The sequence below is a fragment of the Eulemur rufifrons genome, chromosome 5 (assembly GCF_041146395.1).
Source record: "Eulemur rufifrons isolate Redbay chromosome 5, OSU_ERuf_1, whole genome shotgun sequence".
Lineage (NCBI taxonomy): Eukaryota > Metazoa > Chordata > Mammalia > Primates > Lemuridae > Eulemur > Eulemur rufifrons.
The window spans coordinates 42,122,264-42,143,891 of record NC_090987.1 but is presented as its reverse complement, the minus strand read 5'-3'; the positions used below and the strand labels follow the sequence as shown (position 1 = coordinate 42,143,891).

Genomic DNA, 21,628 nt, shown 5'->3' with positions numbered 1-21,628 from the left:
CTTTATAAAATAGCTGTTTTCAGGGGTACTCAGTTAAAAATAATTTGAGATATACTTTTTCATTTTTCAAGTTTGTTGCTCTTTCTAATGAAAAGAAATGGAGGGGTGGGGAGGGAAGGCTAAACAATCTTTTAAAATACAGAAAAAAAATACAGTGTGCATTTAAAACTACATAGTTTAAAAGTAAGCTGAAACAATACTATCAGAATAAATATTGGGATCTTTTTGTGCTCTCAACAGCTCATTTCAAAACAAGTTTTTAAAAATTATAAAAGTATAAAATCTTTTTACATATCTCTTTTTTCCTAATCTTTTTGCATGGTACTTATTTTCCTTAGTTGCTTTTCTCATGTTGCCATTTGGGTTTCTTTTACTTTCTTTTTTTCCCTCCTGTTTGGAAGTGTTACCATTTGTTGTAAGAAGGTAACTCCTGGCCATGTTTGTAGTCAGGAGTGTTACTAGTCATCTGGATGTGACCCGCAAAGACATTTAAACTGTTAAATTGTATTTTTATGGGCAACATATTGAACTTAAATGCTTTAACAATTTTACTTAGTTTCACATCATGACATGCTATATTCATGCCTTTTCTTGGAATTAGGAAACCTAGGAAATATATATGCCAAAATTCAAAAGACATATATATTTTGAAATTTGGGACACTAAAAATTGTCAGTGTCATCTAAATTTTGAAGGGGAAATTATTTTAATTGTAGTCTGCTGTCATATTAGTCATTATGGTAGAAGAAATGTATATTACACATGGAATACCAGCTAGAACTTGACCAGAAAGAGTGAAACTACTTTATCAAGATTAAATCAACAACAACAAAAAGGCCTAAGCTGGGGAAAACCTTTTTAAAGAATTCCTTAATGAATCGATCAGTAGTTTATATCCTTAAAGAATTTTTTATGGTATAGTAATGAACATTTATAACAGAACAAAAATAAGCCATTTCCTAACATTAGCCTCTCTGCCTACGGAGGTCATAAAAATTGTTAATGCAGATGAGGTTGCCTTCTGTTGTGTGATGCTAATAGGAAATGGATCATTGCAGTTTATGGGGTCCTTAGCCATTTTGGTTCATGATAAATGGCTGACTTCAAGTGACATTCCTTCACGGATTTCCCACTATTCATCACCTGAAAGAATGGAACCCAAACATGAAGTTGATTTTGAAGTTGTCAGGAGTTTCACTGTGGTGTAAATCCATCCTAATTCAATGTTTTAATTGATTTAGGAAGAAATCATATGAGCAAAAACACTCGTAAATGTTTTATGCTCTTATTTTCTTTTGTTCAAAAGCCAGTTTTGTGACTCTCTTATCCTGCTCTAACTTCTGCTGCCTCTTCCCTTTCCCCTCCCCCTCTCCAAACATTCTCTTTTGAAAACTCCCTTGATTTTATCTTTGCAGATGCTTTGATGTAATTAAGTTGTTTTGCTCTATAAAAGCCCAAAATAAGCAGAAGGAATGAAACATATTTTCAACTTGTATGTTTATCTATATGACAAGCGTTAAACAAAGTAGTATTGAAAACTTCTCCCACTGCTGTGTTCTTGCTATTATCCTGTTTTCTCCCTTTCTCATTATCTTTTCTTGAAATAGTCCCTCCTTCCCACCCTTCAACAGGACGCACACCATCCCTGAGTGGAGTGGAGGGACTACTGGAATAAGGCACATTATCTAAACTCTTGCTCTTACAAAATTATTCCCCAGCTTATTTTCAGGGAAGCCTTGCTGATACTGTAAGACTTATCCAAGATCTAGTCATGCCTGACATATGCCTAAAGGAAGTTCGAGTCTTTCCTGTGTTATCTCGGTGTTTGGAATGTTTATCTCTGAGGCAGAGCCTGTGTTTAATTCAGTAGCATGATGCTTTCCATGTTACTGGCATTTGAAGAGTGTTCAATATCTGGCAGGATGCTATTGAGAAAAGAAAAAGTAAATGTTCCCACAGAATGTCTTAGAATCATTTAGTGTAATTGAGATAATTTGCCATTTATTTCCTTGCTTCTTAAAGGGATTTTTTTTTCCTAACTCCACCTGAACCTGACGGTACTTAAAGGGATTTGAGCCCCCTTATCTGTATGCATTGTTGGAGTGAGGGTGACAGTAGGTTATTTTGGTTGCTTTGTAGAACTTAACAGGAAGAAGCCATCCCTTGGCTTTTCTTGAGGTACTGGTATGTTGGAAAGGAAGCTAGCCAAACTCTCCCTCCCAGAGACTGTCTTTTGAAACAGAGTATTTTAGTTCCTAGCAGATCCCCCTGAAAGGCTTTCATGGAGCTGTTCAGACTGTTGAAACATAGCCATAATTTAATTTTTGGTCTGCATTTGCATGGTACGGCCATTGGTGGCATCAAGGCTGGGGCTGGGAGGAAGTTGCTAAGGGAAGAAAAAGGAGTGAGGGAAAGAGAAAAGGAGGAAACCACAAAAAGAGGCTGTGGGCATAGATACCCTGGTTAGACCATACACTTTGACAGCATTTACCATTTTTTAACTCTGGCATATTAAAGTGAACATTGTCTTTTACTTCCTTCCTTTTTCTGTTTCTTCTTCTCTGCCTTTCCCCATAGATGGGTGTAAATATGTTGAAACTAAGGAAAGGCAGACTGAAATCTAAGGTACGTAAGTTTTTCTGGGAGGAAGGGTAGAAGATTGAAAGAAACACACCTCACCACCCAAAGAATGCCTTCAGAGTGAACAGTAAATAGAAGTATGCTTTTTTGGAGGCGGTGGGGGGGTTTCCGTTTCATAGGGTTTTAATTATTACTGTCAAAATACAAAATTACAACAAATTTAGTTTTAGATAGAATTGGCTTTTATTTGTGATTCATGAATTGGGGCAGCCTCCATTCTACAAAATAGAATGAGAGCTCCCACTGGGCAGTGGCAGAACAGTGGGTTTTGTAAGGTGAAAACAAGGAAACAGAACAATAGGAAAAAAACTGATTAACATCAGGTCACTTCAAGTTACTTTTTCTGTAAGGGTTGAAGCAGAGGGGACTTCCTTATTATGCTGACTCAGGTAGACTGGAATCTCCTGTTTTCAGAAAAAAACTGGTCTGTTTTAGGATCTGTTTCCTTAAAGCTTCAGTTTGATTATGTGGCATTTAACATGGGTGACTCCATTTTGGTTTTGTCTGGTCTGTTGGGGCCTCATTGTTGGCTTAGTCTGAACAATGGCGTCCCATACCATCCATGGACATTGCCACACCTTTTGAATGCACTGTGTTCTTGAAGTCTAAGTCTTCACATGAACACCTTTAAGGCAAATCTTGAAGTGTTTCTCATCCATTCTCACTCCCTGGGTGCAAGTTACTGTCATCTGTTAGACTTGCACAGAAACTGCCAAATAATCCCTCAGAATTAAACTAAAAGTGGGGAGTGAGGGAAGTCCATAAATGGAAAATTATTGTTCTTTTGGAGGTTTTTATTTTATTTTATTTTTTTTTTATTTTTTTTATTTTTTTTTGACAGAGTCTCACTCTGTTGCCCAGGCTAGAGTGAGTGCCGTGGCGTCAGCCTAGCTCACAGCAACCTCAAACTCCTGAGCTCAAGCGATCCTCCTGTCTCAGCCTCCCGAGTAGCTGGGACTACAGGCATGCGCCACCATGCCCGGCTAATTTTTTCTATATATATTTTTAGCTGTCCATATAATTTCTTTCTATTTTTAGTAGAGATGGGGTCTCGCTCTTGCTCAGGCTGGTCTCGAACTCCTGAGCTCAAATGATCCGCCCACCTCGGCCTCCCAGAGTGCTAGGATTACAGGCGTGAGCCACCGCGCCCGGCCTGGAGGTTTTTAAATTCTGAAATTTATTGGAAATTTTTAGAAGAACTAAACTTAACATTAAGCATAAATATAACATTTTCCAGGGACTTTCTAATTGGTTTTTGAAATTCTCACTAAAGAATTGGTTAGCTGTTAATGATTTTCTCTCTTCACTTACTGATTCAAAGGTGTGATGTTAGTTTTACCCTGTAGGCTGTTACTTTGCTTCTTTGCACTTCAAAAAGATCTAAGGTCCCTCACTGATTATGACTTTGCCACTTCCTGCCCTATTGTCCTCACAAAGGAATTTGGTGAGTTTAGACCTCACTGTAAAGAAATCAGCCCAAGTAAAAATTCTTGATATTTGCATGTCTATTAAACTCAACACATGTGCTTTTCATTTGAACCTGTTTAATTGTATAATTTATAAGGCAATACGTACCGGGACTTGAGAGTCCTCTTGTGAAAATTGAAATGCCTTTCACTTACTTCCTTTCATGAGGAATCCTGCAATAAAATAAGAGAGCCAGTCAACTAGAAGCAAAGACTGTGGGGAACAACCAGGTCAGGAGTTGTTTACATTTCCATGAAATTCTGTGGACCTACAATCAAAATTTAAAAAGCATTAATGTATTATTAACACCTTTTAGTCAAATGCCCCTCATAGAATTTGCTCATCTTTTGATGTAGCAGTACTGATAAACCTTTCTGCAATAGTCATGCCTCTTCCTCGATATCATCTGGGAGTGACCATTGTGTTCAGGCTTGAACTAGCAGAGCAACGCATCTGGTTCTGAATCAGGAGAGTATTGCCTTGACTTGCTTTCGAATCTTCATTAGCTAAGCCCATGTTATTTTTCTCCTGGTTGTGGTCATTCTTTGCTACAAGTAATTGTCAGTCATGTGGTTTTTGGTGGGGGAATACTTGAACTAAGTTGGCAAGGGCATCAAGCAAACAAAGATATTTCAGTTTTTGGTTTTATGATTACAACTTTACATCATCCTGTGTTTTTTCAGCACTTTACTATGTGAAGCACAACAGCCTACAGAGTAAATTTAAAGACACAGTCTCCACCTCTCTCAAGCATGTTTCTAATAGTATCTTTCATTTGGATTGTTAGAAAACAGAATATATCTGACCTTTCCACAGAACTCCAGATTCATACATACAACTGCCTACTCTACATCTCCATTTGGATATTAATAGGTATCTAAGGTATAATATGTACAAAATGCAACCCTTGATTCCCCTACATAACCATTCTACCTACCTCAAACCTATTTTTCTCCAATTTCTTCCCCTTTTCAGTTATTGACAATACCTGGCGGCTCAGGTCAAAAACCTAGGAGTTATTTTTTATTTTTTCTCTCCCTACGTATATATCCCTGATTCAATATGCCAGCAGGCCTATCTCCAGAATAGGTTCCCAGTCTGTCCACTTCTCCTCCATGTCTATTTTCCCACTGTAGTTCCAGCTACCATCACCTCTTACTTGAATGACCACAGTGGCCTTTTCTTCCCTACAACCTTTTCTCCATGCAGAGCCAGAGTGATCCTTTTAAATCAGAGGTCAGATCCTCTCTAGCTCAAAACCCAACAGCAACTTCCCATCACTCTTGGAACAAAATCCAAATTCCTTGCCCTGCAAGGCTCTGCATGGTCTGGTATCTCCTTAACTCTACTGTCTTATCTCCTATCATTTTCCTTTCACTTACTGGCCTTCTTACTATTCCTCAAGCCTACTCAGCTCATTCCCACCTCAAGGTTTTTATCTTAGCTGATCTTTGTCCTGGAATGCTCTTTCCCCAGATCATCTCATGGCTGACTTCTTCTTCTTGTTCAAGTCTTGCCTAAAATGCCAACTCCTCAGAGGGGCTTTCCCTGAGCATCTCATGTAAATTACATCTCTTCCTGCCCTGGTAATCTTCATCCCATTACCTTACTTTATTCCTAGCAAAGATCACTATCTAAAGTTCTTATTTAGGCTACCTATTTATTGTAATTCACCATCCCTCTCCTCTAAATGTTTGCTTCTTGAGGGGGTGAGACTTTGTCTTGTTCACAGAGGTTTCCCCAGTGCTTATAACACTGCCTGGTATGTACAGTTTGTACTTAATAAATGTTTACAGTCAAATTAGTGAATGAGAATATTTAGGACTGGGTGCAGTGGCTCATGCCTGTAATCCTAGGACTCTGGGAGGCTGAGGTGGGAGGATCACTTGAGGTCAGAAGTTTGAGACCAGCTTGAATAAGAGTGAGATCCCATCTCTGCTAAAAATAGAAAAAATTAGCCGGGTGTGGTGGCACACGCCTGTAGTCCCAGCTACTTGGGAAGCCAAGGTGAGAGGATTGCTTGAGCCCAGAAGTTTGAGGTTACAATGAACTATGTTGACGCTACTGCACTCTAGCCAGGGGGACAGAGTGAGACTCTGCCTAAAACAAACAAAATTAGGCCATGAGGAATATAAACTACTGAATCAGTAAAAGTGAGTATAGATTATATTTTAGTGAGAATACTTCTGCCAGATTTTCATAAGTAGTTCACAGGCAAAGAAATGAACCTTTCTCTTCTGGTTATTCTGTTAATTTGTGACAAGGAAAAAGAGACTGGCAATCATAGTCAGTTGGCTTTTTCTCTTGTAGTATCTGTTCATGTAAACTGGTCATCATTTGTCAGTTCACATATCTTTTATTTGCAACTCGATGTGAGTGTTATATGCTTGAACAGCAGTACAAAGTGTACTCCTTGCAGATAAGAGTCTGAAATTGTCAGTACTCATTATGATGAGAACAGCTTGCACGGAACGCTCGACCACGCATATGTCTTTCTCAAGAAAGAAAACATCAAATTGCAGACTGAGTGTGGTAAACAACAGTGCATTTAACTATAAAGTTTCTGAATATATAATGATTATCCAAGAATTGATGAATATATAGATAATGAAAACTTACTATTTATTTTATGATTATAAATCTTTGCAAATCAAGTGTAATAAATTGGGTGTATGCATTTGATTAAAGCAGGAAAGTGAAGAAAATGGAAAGATATTTTTCTTTTCCTTGCTGTGGTTTGCTAGCAAATGTTGGTAGGCTACAGGTTACAGACTCATCAAGATTAAAAGATGATAATGATATTTTGTTTTTGTCTCTTTTATTTTTGAGACCAGTCCAGAATTCTTAGACTCTTCTTCCCAGTATTCCATTGTGTTATTTTCTGTCATTTGAGTGATAATATTTTCCCTTCTGTTTTCTTTTTTTTTTTTTCCTCTTTTTTTTATTTCAGCATATTATGGGGGTACAAACGTTTAGGTTATGTACATTGCCTTTGCCCCACCTGAGTCAGAGTTTCAAGCATGTCCATCCCCCAGATGGTGCACACTGTACCCATTAAGTGTGTATATACCCATCCCCTCCTCCTCTCTCCCTTCTGCTTTCTTAGGAAAAGTAGCAGGCTTTGAAGTTAAGAACTTTTCCCATTGACAGTCTTCATAAATTTCCCAACCTCAGCTGTCTTTTCTGTGTTCTACTGCCTGGGAGCAGTGTTTGCCTTGGAAGTTTTGGGCACCTTTCCTTCCCCCTATTCCATTGGCAAATCCCCAAATCTGAGTTCTGCTGTATTTTCTCATGCTAAAACTTTTAGTTATATGCAGCAGTCACCATTAATCCTTTGATTGGTTCCCCCACCGGGGTTGGTAGATCTGTGGCTCACTGATTCAGGTCTGGCTGAATTAAATCTCACAATTTCTCTGTTCTTTGAATGTAACTTTCTAAATTGGGATGTGGTTTTTGTCCTAGATGAAATCCTGTTTTTAAATTAAAAGAGCAGCCCTAACACTCAGGTTTTGACCATCGATACAGAATAAGAGTTTAAAAGTGATTCTTTCTCATGGGACTATGGGTAGATTGATCATGAATTGGCATCTTGAAGATTCCTAAACATCACTGGTTCAGGGATGGAAATCACCTCTTGTTAAAGATACCTTCCTTCGCCCCTTCTGACTACCTCTCCGCCCTTGTCTGTTCTGGCTCTCCCTAGCCAGGAGGCTCTGTGAGGACTACAGCAACGTGCTGTGCAGGAGACCCAGGGCAGGGAGGAGTGAGGTCAGGCTAATTACTCTTCTGCTCCCTCCTAGTGGGGTTGCCTTGGGCTGCCTGTGCCCCTTGACCTAAGGTCATGGTTCTTTGCTATAAGACTTTCTCCTTTTGGGTTTCTGCAATCAATCCTCCTTCTCATCTCTTTTCCCCCATGAGTGGTAACAGTTCTCCTTGTTGCTGATGCCAAATTATAGCAGTATCCCTTGTAGTACCCCTACACCATGTCCATATCTTTGCAAATTGTCCCTTTCAAATACATTTCCACAAATTACTCTAATTTGAATGTGCCATTGCCATCTGTTTCCTGTTGGGATCCTGTCTGATACAAATGACTCTTACTGTTTCTTGGATTTTGGATGCTATCAACTATTTTTGACTAAGTACCTACTATGTAGATATCACCTTAATAGAGTCTATGGAGTGGGCACAAAATAGTCACTGCCTTCTTGGAGATCTATCATGTGAGATAGACAGCTTCTCCTTTACCTTATTCCGTATTCAATCAATGTTCATTGAATAGCTACTGTAAACCAAATGTGGAATATGGATCTGAGGCAAATAGAAAGCCTAGCACTATTTGGTCTCTGCCATTATAAATTGTTACCCATATATTTACAGATCAGTCTAGGTGTTAAGATAATTATAATTCACAGTCCTGAACCAGGCAGAGATAAAGTCCCTCCATCCCAGCCTCACACATTTTTCAGGATTGAACAATGGCTAAGAGTATCATCACCACTATCATTGTCGTTATCATCACTGGCCCATAAGAAGCTGATTGGGAGCACGTAGAGGGCATGGGCTTTGACTTACTCATCTTTAGAGCATTAGCAACACACCAGTGCCTTGCCTGAGCCTGCAGATGTCTTTAACCCTGTGATTTATTTTGTTGGGTCTTACCTTCAGTTTTGGAAACCTCTCTGATGCCCAGTTTCTGAACTTCTGTCAGTGATTTTTGTGGCTCTGGACTAAGGAGGGAGGTATCAGCCTGATTTCTGTGTCCTTACAGCCCAGGGTGCTATAGACCCTCATTAGTCTTCAGTAGTCTCCTGTCTTGAGAGCTCGATAAGAAAGCAGAAAATCATCAGCCTGTCTAGTTGTGCATGATGCCTGGTCTTGGCCTGTTCTGTTCTTAGTCTCCAGCTCTTAGTTCTATAGTGACCTCTGCAATTCTCAAGTGTGACCATTTCCTGAGCTCTTAACAGGACCTCTTTTGTGCCGTCATGTCTTTGGATGGGAATCTTGCAGAGTGTCAAGGAAACCCTTCTGGGCAGATGGAAGATTTCAATTGAGGACAAGTTTTCTTTTCTTTATGTTAGCATTGGGTAAAACATATGCTGTGGCTATATTTCATAAGAAGGGGCCTGTGGTGAAATAGATCTGAGCAATTGTCTTTAAAAAGTTCCTTCAGGCCGGGCGCGGTGGCTCACGCCTGTAATCCTAGCACTCTGGGAGGCCGAGGTGGGCGGATCGTTTGAGCTCAGGAGTTCGAGACCAGCCTGAGCAAGAGCGAGACCCCATCTCCACTAAAAATAGAAAGAAATTATATGGACAGCTAAAAATATATATAGAAAAAATTAGCCGGGCATGGTGGCGCATGCCTGTAGTCCCAGCTACTCGGGAGGCGGAGGCAGGAGGATTGCTTGAGCCCAGGAGTTTGAGGTTGCTGTGAGCTAGGCTGACGCCACGGCACTCACTCTAGCCCGGGCAACAGAGTGAGACTCTGTCTCAAAAAAAAAAAAAAAGTTCCTTCACTTGTAGGATATCTCTTAAGGCTGTGGGCCACATTTTAGGAAAACCTGCTTTGTATAGTGGAGTTGTATCCTCTAGAACCTCAGGCTGTAGTGACTTTCCTTACACAGCTTTCAGTATCTGCTAACCCAGAAGAGCTACTAGAGTCAGAAGATATATTAGTAGTATTAGGCAGGTCAAAAAAGATTTGACACTCCCTGTTCTGTGCTGGGGGAGCAATGTGTGTGAGTGGACCAGCCCAGTGGGTAAGGTCTCGTGTTCATCTTTAGCATCGTGATGTGAGGATCTTTTGGCAGCCTGGTACTTCACATTCTCAACAGTAGGCATCATCAATCTACACTACAGCCCAAACTCTCCCTGACAGGTGTGGGGGTGGAGCGGGGGCAGCGTACCTCACCATGACCCCGTTTGCATGATCTAAAGGCCGTGGAAGCAGCCAGAATAAAATCTGCTGCACCTTACCGAATGACTAGGACCTGTTATGAAAAAATAAAAGTTACCCTCTGGCCTCTTTTCCCTACTCTGTCTCTTGTAACCAGCTTCAAGTCTCTCTCTCCTCTTTTCTTTCATGACTCATCTTGCCCCTTCTCTGTGAGTGAGCAAAACACAGTTCTATAGCTATATGGTTTCATCTAAATCAGGGTCTGGCAGTGTCTGGAGACATTTTCAGTTGTCACATGGGGGGAGTGCTACTCAAATCCAGTGGGTAGAGGACAGGGATGCTGCTAAACATCCTACAATGCACAAGACGCCCTCCCCCTCCACTATGAAGATTTATCCAGCCCCAAATATTAATAGTTCTAAGGTTGAGAAACCCTAATGTAGACCTTAATCTGCCTGGTAGAACTTTGTGTGATGATGGAAGTGTTCTATACAGTAATTATTAGTGGAGATGGAGCACTTGAAATGTGGCTAGTGCAACTGAGGAACTGAATTTTCAATTTAATTTTTCTTTAAATGGCCACACTATGGCTAGAAGCTACCATACTAGACAGTGCAAATCTAGACCATAGGTCCTGTCCAAATACCTTGGTTTACAAATGCTTGGCAGAAATGGCTGGTACCTGAGAGACGGGAGGATTGGTGGGAGAATTTAGAGGAAGCTGCAAGGGTAGTGCGTCTTTAAGAAGCTGTGAGACTGAAGGCAGGGTGGTCTCCTATGGAGAAGACAGGAGGTTTTTCTTTTTGTAAGCAACAGCCATTTCATTACCGTCAGATTCTGTGGGTTAGAAATTCAAACTGTGCAGAGCAGTGATGACTTTGTCTCTGCCTTACAATATCTGGGGCCTCAGCTGGGGGCGGGGGCTAGAATGATCTAGAGTTCTCTCTTAGGGATGACTTGAAGCCTGGGTTCAAATACAGCTGTCAGTGTGGCTTGGGCTTCCTCACAGCATGAAGGTTATTTGGACTTCTTATATGGTGGGACAGGGCTTTAAGAGTAAGTGGACCTAGGAATAAGGTGGAAGCTTCATGGCCTTTTATGATCTAGCCTCTGAAGTCATACTGCATTCCTTCTGCCTTATTTTATTAGGTTAAGTCATTACAAGCCCGCCATAAATCAGGGGGGCAATACATAGACCTGACACCTCATCAGAATAAAAAGCAAAGAATCTTTAGCCATATTTTAAAACCATTACCCATTTACCTGAGCTTTTTTTTTAAATTTATGTTTTGACAAATTAAAAATTGTATATATTTGTCATGTTCAATGTGTTGTTTTGAAATATGTATACATTGTAAAATGGCTAAATCAAGCTAAATAACAAGTGCCTTACCTCCCATACTTACCATTTTTGTGGTAAGAACACTTAAAATCCACTCTCTTAGCAATTTTCATGAATACAATACATTGCTATTAACTATAGTCACCATGTTGTACAATAGCTCTCTTGAACTTATTCCTCCTGTTTAACTGCAATTTTGTATCCTTTGACCAACTTCTCCCCAATCTCCCCTCACCTCATTGCTACTCCCTGATAACCACCACTCTCTCTACTTCTGTAAGCTCAACTTTTTTTTATACTCCATGGGATTTAGAAGATAGGTTTGGAGGGGCCTTGTCATCAGGAAGTTTATATGAGAGAGAGCTCAGAAAGCCACCTGGTACCTTATGTTGAAAGATGAAACTATATATAGTCATACATCACTTAAGGATGGGGATATGTTGTTAGGTGAGAAATGTGTTGTTAGGTGACTTAGTCATTGTGTAAGCATCTTAGAGTGAACTTACACAAATCTAGCCGGTATAACCTACGACACACCTAGGCTGTGTGGTATAGCCTACTGCTCCTGGGTTGCAAACCTGTACAGCATGTTACTGTACTGAGTACTGTAGGCAATTATAACACAATGGTAAGTATTTCTGTATCTACACACATCTAATCATAGAAAAGGTACAGTAAAAATACACTCATATGCTCTTACAGGGCCACATTCATATATGCAGTCTGTTCTTGACCAGAACATTGTTATGCAGCACATGACTATTTATTTTAGAATGAACAGAGAATTGGATAAACTGTTCAGGAAAAGAGAAAGCTTAAGTTAGTGAACTAAAAGCAATGGATATAGAGGGAAGAAATGATGGCGGATTAAGTAATGAGAAAGGTCGATAAAGAAATGTGGAAGGAGAAAAGGTAACATGATGAGAGAGGGGCTGGAAGAAGAGTGTGACCAAGACAGGTGGAGGGCTTGCTTCATGGAGGAAAATTAGTTGTCAGCTCTTCTCCTCCTTCTTTCTTCTACTTAGTGTCACTGGGAATTTCTTTTTTTCTGTACCCATGTCTATCAGTCAGGGTCCCAGCAGGACAGACATGACACACTCAAATTGGGATGATTTGGGGAGAATTTCATACAGCAACTGTTTACAAAGTTGTAGGTGGAACGTAGAGCAGCATGTGGGACAGTGCGGGTTCTGTCCTTGCAATGCAGAGGACTCTGAGGAAAAAGCTACCTGGTAGGGGCTGTGACCTTCAGGGGAGGATTCAGGCAGCTGTAGCAGATCTGGCTGGAGGAAAATACTCTGAATTCGTTCTCCTCCTTGCTTACAATCTCCCTGTCTTCAAGGGTTCCCGTAGGTCCATCCCAACTGGAAGCCAGAGCATAGGTACCCTGGGTGGCTGTGAGGCACACAGGCCAGCCTCCTGGTGTAGAGCAGGGTCTATCCAACACATCATGACTACTCTTTTTGCTTTCAACCTTCTCCTTCCCCTCTGAATAGCCCTACATGTAACTTTTTTCTCCCACTGTTAGTCAGCCTTTGTCCTTTACAGTTAAGACTATTTTGACTCCAGCAAGTACATGTGTAGTGCTGGTATTATAACCCTTTGGGACGATTTCTCAGCATCTGTGCTCTGCCTCTCTAGCAACAGAGACTCTTAGGTGCTCTAACTTCTTAGCTTCTTTTTTTAAAAAAATGCCTGGTATTCCAGCTCTCTCATGGACCAATGCCTGCTACTTTTGCCTGGCCTGAGGTCAGTTTTCTGTGCTGGAAGCAGCCCTTCACCTGTACCCAGGGAGATAGTGAATGACCATATAGCCTTCTCCAAAAGAATTTTCCAAATATGTTGTATTTACCTGCCAGCAGGAGGCATTAGAAATCACAAGGGCGTTAAAAGGTGTTGGTTTTCAAATCACTGAGAAATTGAACTTGCTGACATCCCTTGGCCCTGATTTAATCATCCAGGGCTAAAGTAAGAAGGGCTAAACTAGGTTGGAAATGGATGGATGAGATACAAAGGATGTTTCAGAGGTTGAATGTATAGGTCCGAGCATCTAGTTGGACATAGGAGCAGTGGAAAAGGAGTAAAAGGTAAAATCACTTCAATAGTCCAACTCTGAGTAATTGGGAGAACTGTGGTATCATTAACCCAGGAAAAGACAATAGAGTGAGCAGCATATTTGCTTGGGAAGTCGAGTTACATCTGGGGCATGTTGAGCTTGAAATGGTGGTAAGGTAGTCTGTGGAGATGTTGTAGAGGCATTTAAAGACGCATGTCTGGAGCTTACAGGAGTGGTTGAGGCTAGAAACAAAGAAGAGGTGTTTAAGGATATACAAATGGGTGGGATCCCCAAAGGGGAGAGGATTAGAGGTTTCTCAAACTTAAGATCATCGTAAGAGTCACTACTTGATATTAAAAAGTTCACTATACCACCTCTTCCAAAGACTTGCACCTTCAGTAGGTTTGGGCTGATACAATTGTCCTAGGAATATTCATTTTTAATAAGTACCCTAAGTAATTCAGATGTACTTTGAGAAGCACTATATTTTAACAGAGAGAGAGAAGTTTCAGAGACTAAATTAAGGAGGATCAGTGCTCTGTTAGGTTACAGGGAAAGAGGAGAAGTGAAGAATGAGGATTAGATGAGTGGAAGAGGTTTCTGAGTTGTGCTGTGTGAGCCAAGCCATGGACAGGCAGAGCTGGGGCATGAAGAGCTGGTAGGGGAGTGGATGCAGTATGAAGAATGTAGCAACTAACAGTGTTAAATGCTGCAGAGCAGAGGTTCGCAAATTTTTTGGTCTTAGGAACACTTTATGTTCTTAAAAATTATGGAGGATCCCAAGGAACTTTTGTTAAGTGAGTTATATCCAGTGGTGTGCTGGTAAACCAGTTCTCCAAAAGCTCTGATTTGTAGTGCTTTCTGATTTCCATTGTATCAACTCCCACCTACCTATCTCAAGCTATGAATAGCTTCCTTGTAAACTGAGGCAAGCCAGCTCCAACACACCACTGGGTAATCTATTGATATTTATCATAATAATATTTACAACTAGGATTTTTTTTTTTTTTTGAGACAGAGTCTTGCTTTGTTGCCCGGGCTAGAGTGAGTGAGTGGCGTGGCGTCAGCCTAGCTCACAGCAACCTCAAACTCCTGGGCTTAGGCGATCCTACTGCCTCTGCCTCCCGAGTAGCTGGGACTACAGGCATGCACCACCATGCCCGGCTAATTTTTCTATGTATATTTTAGTTGGCCAGATAATTTCTTTCTATTTTTAGTAGAGATGGGGGGTCTCACTCTTGCTCAGGCTGGTCTCGAACTCCTGACCTCGAGCGATCCACTGGCCTTGGCCTCCCAGAGTGCTAGGATTGCAGGCGTGAGCCACTGCACCCGGCCTACAACTAGGATTTAAAAAGATTTAAAAATAAAAATAATCATTCACCACATGTTAACATTAACACTTTCTTAGGAAAAATAACTTTTCTAAAATAAGAAGAAATATAATGACAAGGGCAACATTGTTTTATATTTTTTGCAAGTCTCTTTAATATCTGCTTAATAGAAATATAAATGGCTCCTCATCTCTACTTCTGTGTTCAGTATGTTGCAATATTATATGTCATATAGCCTCTGGAAAAGTATATTTAGGAGAGAACGAGTGGAAAAGATGAATTCCATCTTAGTATTATGAAAATAGTTTTGACTTCGCAGATACCCTGAAAGGATCTCAGATACCCCCCTGGGTCCTTATACCACACTTTGAGAACTACTACTATACAGAAAAGGGGGTCACAAAATTTTATTGATTTCATATGCTATTAGTAAGAGTTTGAGTAATCATTTCCCTTATTGTATCGATATGCTAAACACATTGTAAAAAAAATACAAAATAAAAAATATTAAGGTTGAAATTAAAAACATGAGCAAGAGTTTAAGGTTTTTTTTTCTTGTACCCCAAGTATTGTCTTGCATAGTACACAGCTCCTTAGAGACCCATGGTTGTAAAGAATGAAGCCTTTGAATGTAAGGCCTTTGGGTTTGGTGAGTGGAGGGCCTATATTGTCAACCTTTGAGAAAACAATATCCGTAAAGTGGTTAATACAGAAGTAATGTGTACAAAGAGTAGAGGGGGTGATAGAGGAGAAGAAGTCGAGATAAACTGCTCTTACGCTCGGTGAGGGACAGAAAGACAATAATTAATTTTCTTGGCCAGGCAAGGACTAGGTACATTTGAATCAAGATACTTTGAAAGAAGCCAAATATCACTGCAAGCATTAGTTATCTTTAACTTCTCTCGCAAGAGCAAAATAAACAAAATGATAAAATCCTTGGTGGATACTTTGGAGATATTCTGAGAATGATGTTTTTATAACAGAGTCAAGCAATACAGGTAATAGTTGCATGGAGGTTTGTTTATTCTAAGTAGGTCAGAACAAGTCATTCTGATGGTTTTGAACTGGCATCATCAGGCAGGACTGTCCTCTCCTTTTGCAAATAGGTACTCCTCTTCACAAATGAATATATTTTCACAAATGGGCTACTGGAGTCCTCTGAAAAATGGTAAATTATGCCCAAAGTGTCACCCATTCACCTCCCTGCTCAATATATCTTTCCCTCTTCTAGGCACATGTGCTGTTCAACATGGGAACTTTATTCTAAAGATACTATGCTCTGCTAGATACCACCTAAACCCAGAAGGGGTTCAGTTGTAGTATGTTAAGACGTCAAGCATGCAGAGGTGCATGCATTTTTGCTAGCCACTCTCCATGGCAGAGGATTTCAATAGCCAAAAGAAAATATCTCTGGTAGTAGAATTTTTTTTTTTTTTGAGACAGAGTCTCACTCTGTTGCCCGGGCTAGAGTGCCGTGGCATCAGCCTAGCTCACAGCAACCTCAAACTCCTGGGCTCAAGCAATCCTACTGTCTCAGCCTCCCAAGTAGGTGGGACTACAGGCATATGCCACCATGCCCAGCTAATTTTTTCTATATATTTTTAGTTGTCCAGCTAATTTCTTTCTATTTTTTTAGTAGAGAGGGGGGTCTGGCTCTTGCTCAGGCTGGTCTCGAACTCCTAAGCTCAAACGATTCACCCACCTCGGCCTCCCAGAGTCCTAGGATGACAGGCGTGAACCATCGTGCCTGGCCTCTGGTAGTAGAATTTTAATGACTGAAAGAAAAATAGGAGCCAGGAAGGTAATTGCCAAATGAAACCACAGAGGCAACTGTCTCCTCCACCAACTCTGAAAAATCCATTTTGGGGACTTTAATACATATTGTACATTATGAAGACAACAAAAATGTATTTTATTCAGTCCTTACTAAATACCAATAACTGTTATGAGCTAACTCATGTTACCTCATTTAATCCTCAAGACAGCCCAGCAAGGTAAGTGGTATTATCAACATTTTGCAGAAGACAAGGTTCTGAGAGGTGAGGAAACTTACACAAGGTTGCCCAGCTAATGAGAGGCAAAGAAGGAGTGCAAATCCTCTCTTTTACCCCTGTGCTCTGAGATAGCCATAGCAGCAGTGATCCAAAACAACAGAGTGTTCAAGACGTTTGTTTTCGGTTTGTAGTTTTCTAATGTAATTTCATAACAGACTAATCGTGCCAAAAAAAAGTGAGAAAGTATATGGGTTTTAAATATTTTCTCCCCATGTTTATCTTTCCACTAAAACTCAAAAAAAACCCACTTTCCTCAAACTTGGATCCAAACCACATTTCTTAGAATCCTCTGAAATACTTAGCTCAGATTTATGTCCTCTCCAAAGCCAAATGACTCTGTTATTTCCCCGTCTTTATGAAGAGTAAAACAAGTGACGACTTCTTTTATTTCTCTTTACTCACTATGTTTGTATGGGCTTTTTTCCTCCTCAACATGAATTTTAATTTTTTAAGTAAACAAAATAATCATTTACCAATCTCTTGCTTATCCTGGTGTCAAAAAGTGGGCAATTCTTTTCTCTGGCTGGCTACAGCAGAGACAATAAGGGAATTTCTGCAGAAGGGATTACTTAGTACATAGGAATTGTTTGTCTCACCTGTTTGCCTGCTCTTCCTAAGTCTACTATCAGTGATTTTTCACCAAGGTAGCCTAATTACCAAGTTGCTATGGTAAAGGTGCTTCTATTCTTTGCCACAGTTTCTTTATAATACTTGCTATTTACACAACCCATTCTTAGAATCTCAGAGGTGATGGTAGATAGTCTAGAAAGATTAGAAAGATCCAATTGGCTTTGTGAAAGCTTAGAAACAGACACTTGGAAAACTACTAAACTCCTCAAGGCCAAAAATGATTAATTATTCTTCTATAAGCCCTTAGCACTTGGAACAAGGTCTGCTTGACATGCAGTAGGCACTACATAAATGTTTGTTAAACAGGAAATGACGGCAGCTATAAGATGTCAGTAGGAACACCAAACAACAAGGTCAGGGCATCTGATTTGTGAAATGGGAAAAATTTATGACTTAAAGATTTATGACTCAGTATTTCCTAATTTTCTATTTCATGGTTTGTATTTTGTGGATAATTTTAGACCAGTGGTTGGCAAACTTTTTCTCTACAGGGCCAAATAGTAAACATTTTAGGCTTTGTAAGCCAGCAATATATGTTCTCTGTTGCAGTTACTCAACTCTGCCCTTGGAATGTGAAAACAGCCCTAGACAATATGAAAATGAATGAGCATGGCTGTGTTCCAGAAATATTTTATTTATGAAAATAGGCTGCAGGCTGGATTTGGTGGGAGGGTCATGGTTTACCCATTCTTGATTTTAAGGGTTGAAATTTAATGGACTTTGTATTGAAAGATACTTTGTGAGTCAGTTTCCTATCTTAAAACAAAATGACCATATGTAAAAGTCTTTGAATAGGCTTGGGCTTTGTAACCATTAATGGAGGTCAATGGATTTGGTGTGTAGGTAGAGAGTAGAGAGGTAGAGATTATATTCATTGAGATCTCCTGTTAATCTCTAACCGTTAAAGATGTTGGTCGTTAAGAGTTTATACCTTGGGCGGGTGCAGTGGCTCATGCCTGTAATCCTAGCACTCTGGGAGGCCGAGGCAGGAGGATCGCTTGAGGTCCGGAGTTCAAGACCAGCCTAAGCAAGAGTGAGACCCCGTCTATACTAAAAAATAGAAATAAATTAACCAGACAACTAAAAATATATAATTGGGCATGGTGGCACATGTCTGTAGTCCCAGTTACTCAGGAGGCTGAGGTAGTAGGATTGCTTGAGCCCAAGAGTTTGAGGTTGCTGTGAGCTAAGCTGACGCCACGGCACTCTAGCCTGGGCAACAGAGTGAGACTTTGTCTAAAATAAAAAAAAAAGAAAAAAGTTTATACCTTTTGGCCCAGTAATTTTTCTTCTCAGAGTATGTCATAAAAAGTAATCAGCAATGAAGGCAAATATTTATATTATGTTCAACTTACATCATTTTAAATAAAAATTTAGGAACCATTCACATATTCAACCTTAGAAGAATGGTTAGGTCTATTATGATATATCCATTTAAAAATATATATCTGTTACCAGTCTCCCCCCAACATTTTTGGGGCCCAGAGCAAGAGGACACAGGGAGGCCCACATAATATGTCTAAATATTTTAAAGTTATAAATCAAGCTAACAGACTGCTGAAGTATGTTTCATCCTCCTTCTTTGACAAATACACCTTCTTCTTGATCACCTGGAAGGCCAGCTTTAAATTTAGAATTCTCAAACTCTTTGCAATTCCATATTGGAATGTCATGGCTTGGGGAGAAGCAGCCAGTCTCCTACTCCTCTTGGCTCTGTTTCAGCCCTGCAGCAAAAGGGGCCTTACACAACCCTCACATCCTAAATCCATCAATACCCTCTGACCCCTGGCCCCCCAACCTTGGGCCTGGGTGTACATAGTGCTGTGCAGTCTGCCCTCAGGGCATAGGCCTATGGAGCGTCTAAGCAGGACCTTTTGGTTATATTTCAGAATTCCTCATACCATGAGAATGAGAAGGATAAGAATGTTCTAGAAGGATGGCTCAAACTCTGCGTGGATATATCATCCTTTTTCTGTGGACCCCTCATCTCCTGGCATGGTATATAACCAGAGAAGGGTTACTGTAAAATGCAGGGTGCAAGGCCAGGGAGCATTTGCTTAGTTTAAGAACACTACTGCCCATTACAATGGTTAGCAAAAGGTTTTAATAACATGAGAAACATTTTCAATGTGATTTTACATAAAAGAGGCTTAGAAGTAAACGTATAGACTGATCTCAATCATGTGAAGGAAAATTATGTACAAAAAGAACTGGAAGGAAAAAAAGCAGAACTCAAAGGAAACATGCCAAAATGTTAAATGCATTTGCCTCTGAGTGCTGAGATTAGAGTGAGTTTTTTAAGATAATTTAACTTTTTCTTTACTTGCCCTATCTTCTATAGTGATCATGTTTTGCATTGATAATTAGAAGAAAAATAACTTAAAAAAAACTTCCTAAAATATTGGCCATGAGTGTTAATAAATGCAGCATGGTCCTAGAATAATTGCTTTTCTTTATCATAGTTTTCAGGAGGCCTTTTACTCTTCTTTTTGACCTTTAAAATAGCATTTATTGCCTTTTTATTGTAAAAGTCTTAAAATTAAGGATGTTTTGAAAATGTGTAGAGGAAGGCAGTGTGGGACAGTAGGAAGAGAGGGTATATCTTGGCTTGGATCTCATCCCGACTATTTACTAGCTGTGTAACGTTGGGGAAATCTTCCAACTTCTCTGGACTTCAAATTCTTGCTCTGTCACCCAGTTTAGAGTGCAGTGGTGTCATCATAGCTCACAGCAACCTCAAACTCCTGGGCTCAAGCGATCCTAATACCTCAGCCACCACGCCCAGCTAATTTTTCTATTTTTTGTAGAGATGGGCTTTCACTCTGGCTCAGGCTGGTCTCAAACTCCTGGCCTCAAGCAATCTTCCTGCTTCTGCCTTGGCCTCCCGGAGGCCAGGATTACAGGCATGAGCCACCCCACTGGGCCATTAAATTCATTTTTTGGTCTCAGTGATATACTTCCAATAGATCCTTCTGACCTCTACTGTGGACTCAATAGCAGGGAGATGAAGAAGACAGTGCCTGAGAGACTGAGGCAGCCCTCAGTTAAAGTAAAATGTCCCCCTAAGTGTCTGGGGCAGTTAGTGCGTAGTTAGGTGGGAAACGTAGGCCGGAGCCTGCCTCCCTCCTCCTGGGCCTGGTGCCGCAGCCTCCCTGGTTCCCTGAGGTGTGTCCCAGGTGTGTTGTGAGTGGGGTGTGTGGTACAGAAGCTTGAGGAACCAAGCAGCCCCTGCACACACACACCTTCACCCCCACTGAGTCCCCTGGGAAGTGTAGATGTGCAGAATGGCTTCCTAAAGGGACATTCAGAAATAGTGAGACCAAAAAAAAAAAAAAAAAAATCCTTTTTTGGAAAATAGGGATAATGGCTATGCCATAAGATGTTTATGGGAAGTCATTATAATTGCATATAAAGATGGCTTGGTACACAGTGGGCCATCAATGTTGCTTTCCTATCTCCATTCTATGACTTGTGAGCTAGGAGTGAGAATGGAGATGTTTCCTGCCTCTCAAGATGTCTGTAAGTTAATGGGAAAAATAACACATAAAACACATAATAATCAACTAGAGAGCAAACGAAACATAAGTATAACGAAGATGGGGGTGATTGGTGGTTGTGGGGACCATTGGCAGCTCATTTTTTCTGGGTCTGGTGAGAGTTTCACCCAAATAGGTGAAGTTTATGCATATATGTTAAAATAACTCAAACCAGATTTAAACCCAGAACTCCCCAGAGGCTGTGACTGGCTGGCGTTCTCATGACCTTGGATATATTTGTTAACTGGATAGAAGGACACAAACAATAATCTCTTCAAGTTAGAGGCTGGGTAGAGGATGTAGCTATTAATTTTACTGTAGAGTAGTGAGTTCCTAGCTATAGTCTGCTTATTTCAGTAAACAAGGGAAACATGTTTGCGACAAGCAAAAAGCAAATCGGCCACTTTAATGCTAGTGTTATTTAAGATATCAGCAAAATGAGGGCATGAGCAATTTCTTTTTGTTCCAGTCTTTGTCTGAGTGGTGGAAGAGAGAGTCTGGCTCAAATTATAGAAAACCAGGAAAGGTGCAATATTACGTTAGAATACTCTTAAGATTACAGCTGAAATTTGTCTCCCAGATCTTTTTGTCTCTACCAAATGGCCATGAGTCATTTTGAAGGTGGCTGAAGGGATGAAGCTAGGATTAAAGGGAAGAACATCAGGCACAGAGATTA

At 40.3% G+C, this 21,628-nt stretch overlaps 1 protein-coding gene and 1 non-coding gene across 2 annotated transcripts in view; both read left to right on the top strand.

Annotated features, from left to right (window-relative positions):
* The window catches only part of GREB1L (GREB1 like retinoic acid receptor coactivator), a 229,932-nt gene that overhangs the window by 28,576 nt on the left and 179,728 nt on the right, over window positions 1–21,628 (top strand). The window lies entirely within an intron of this gene.
* On the top strand, window positions 20,360–20,444 carry LOC138383545 (small nucleolar RNA SNORD62). Its single transcript, XR_011233611.1, has one exon. It is a non-coding gene; the product is annotated as a small nucleolar RNA SNORD62 (small nucleolar RNA).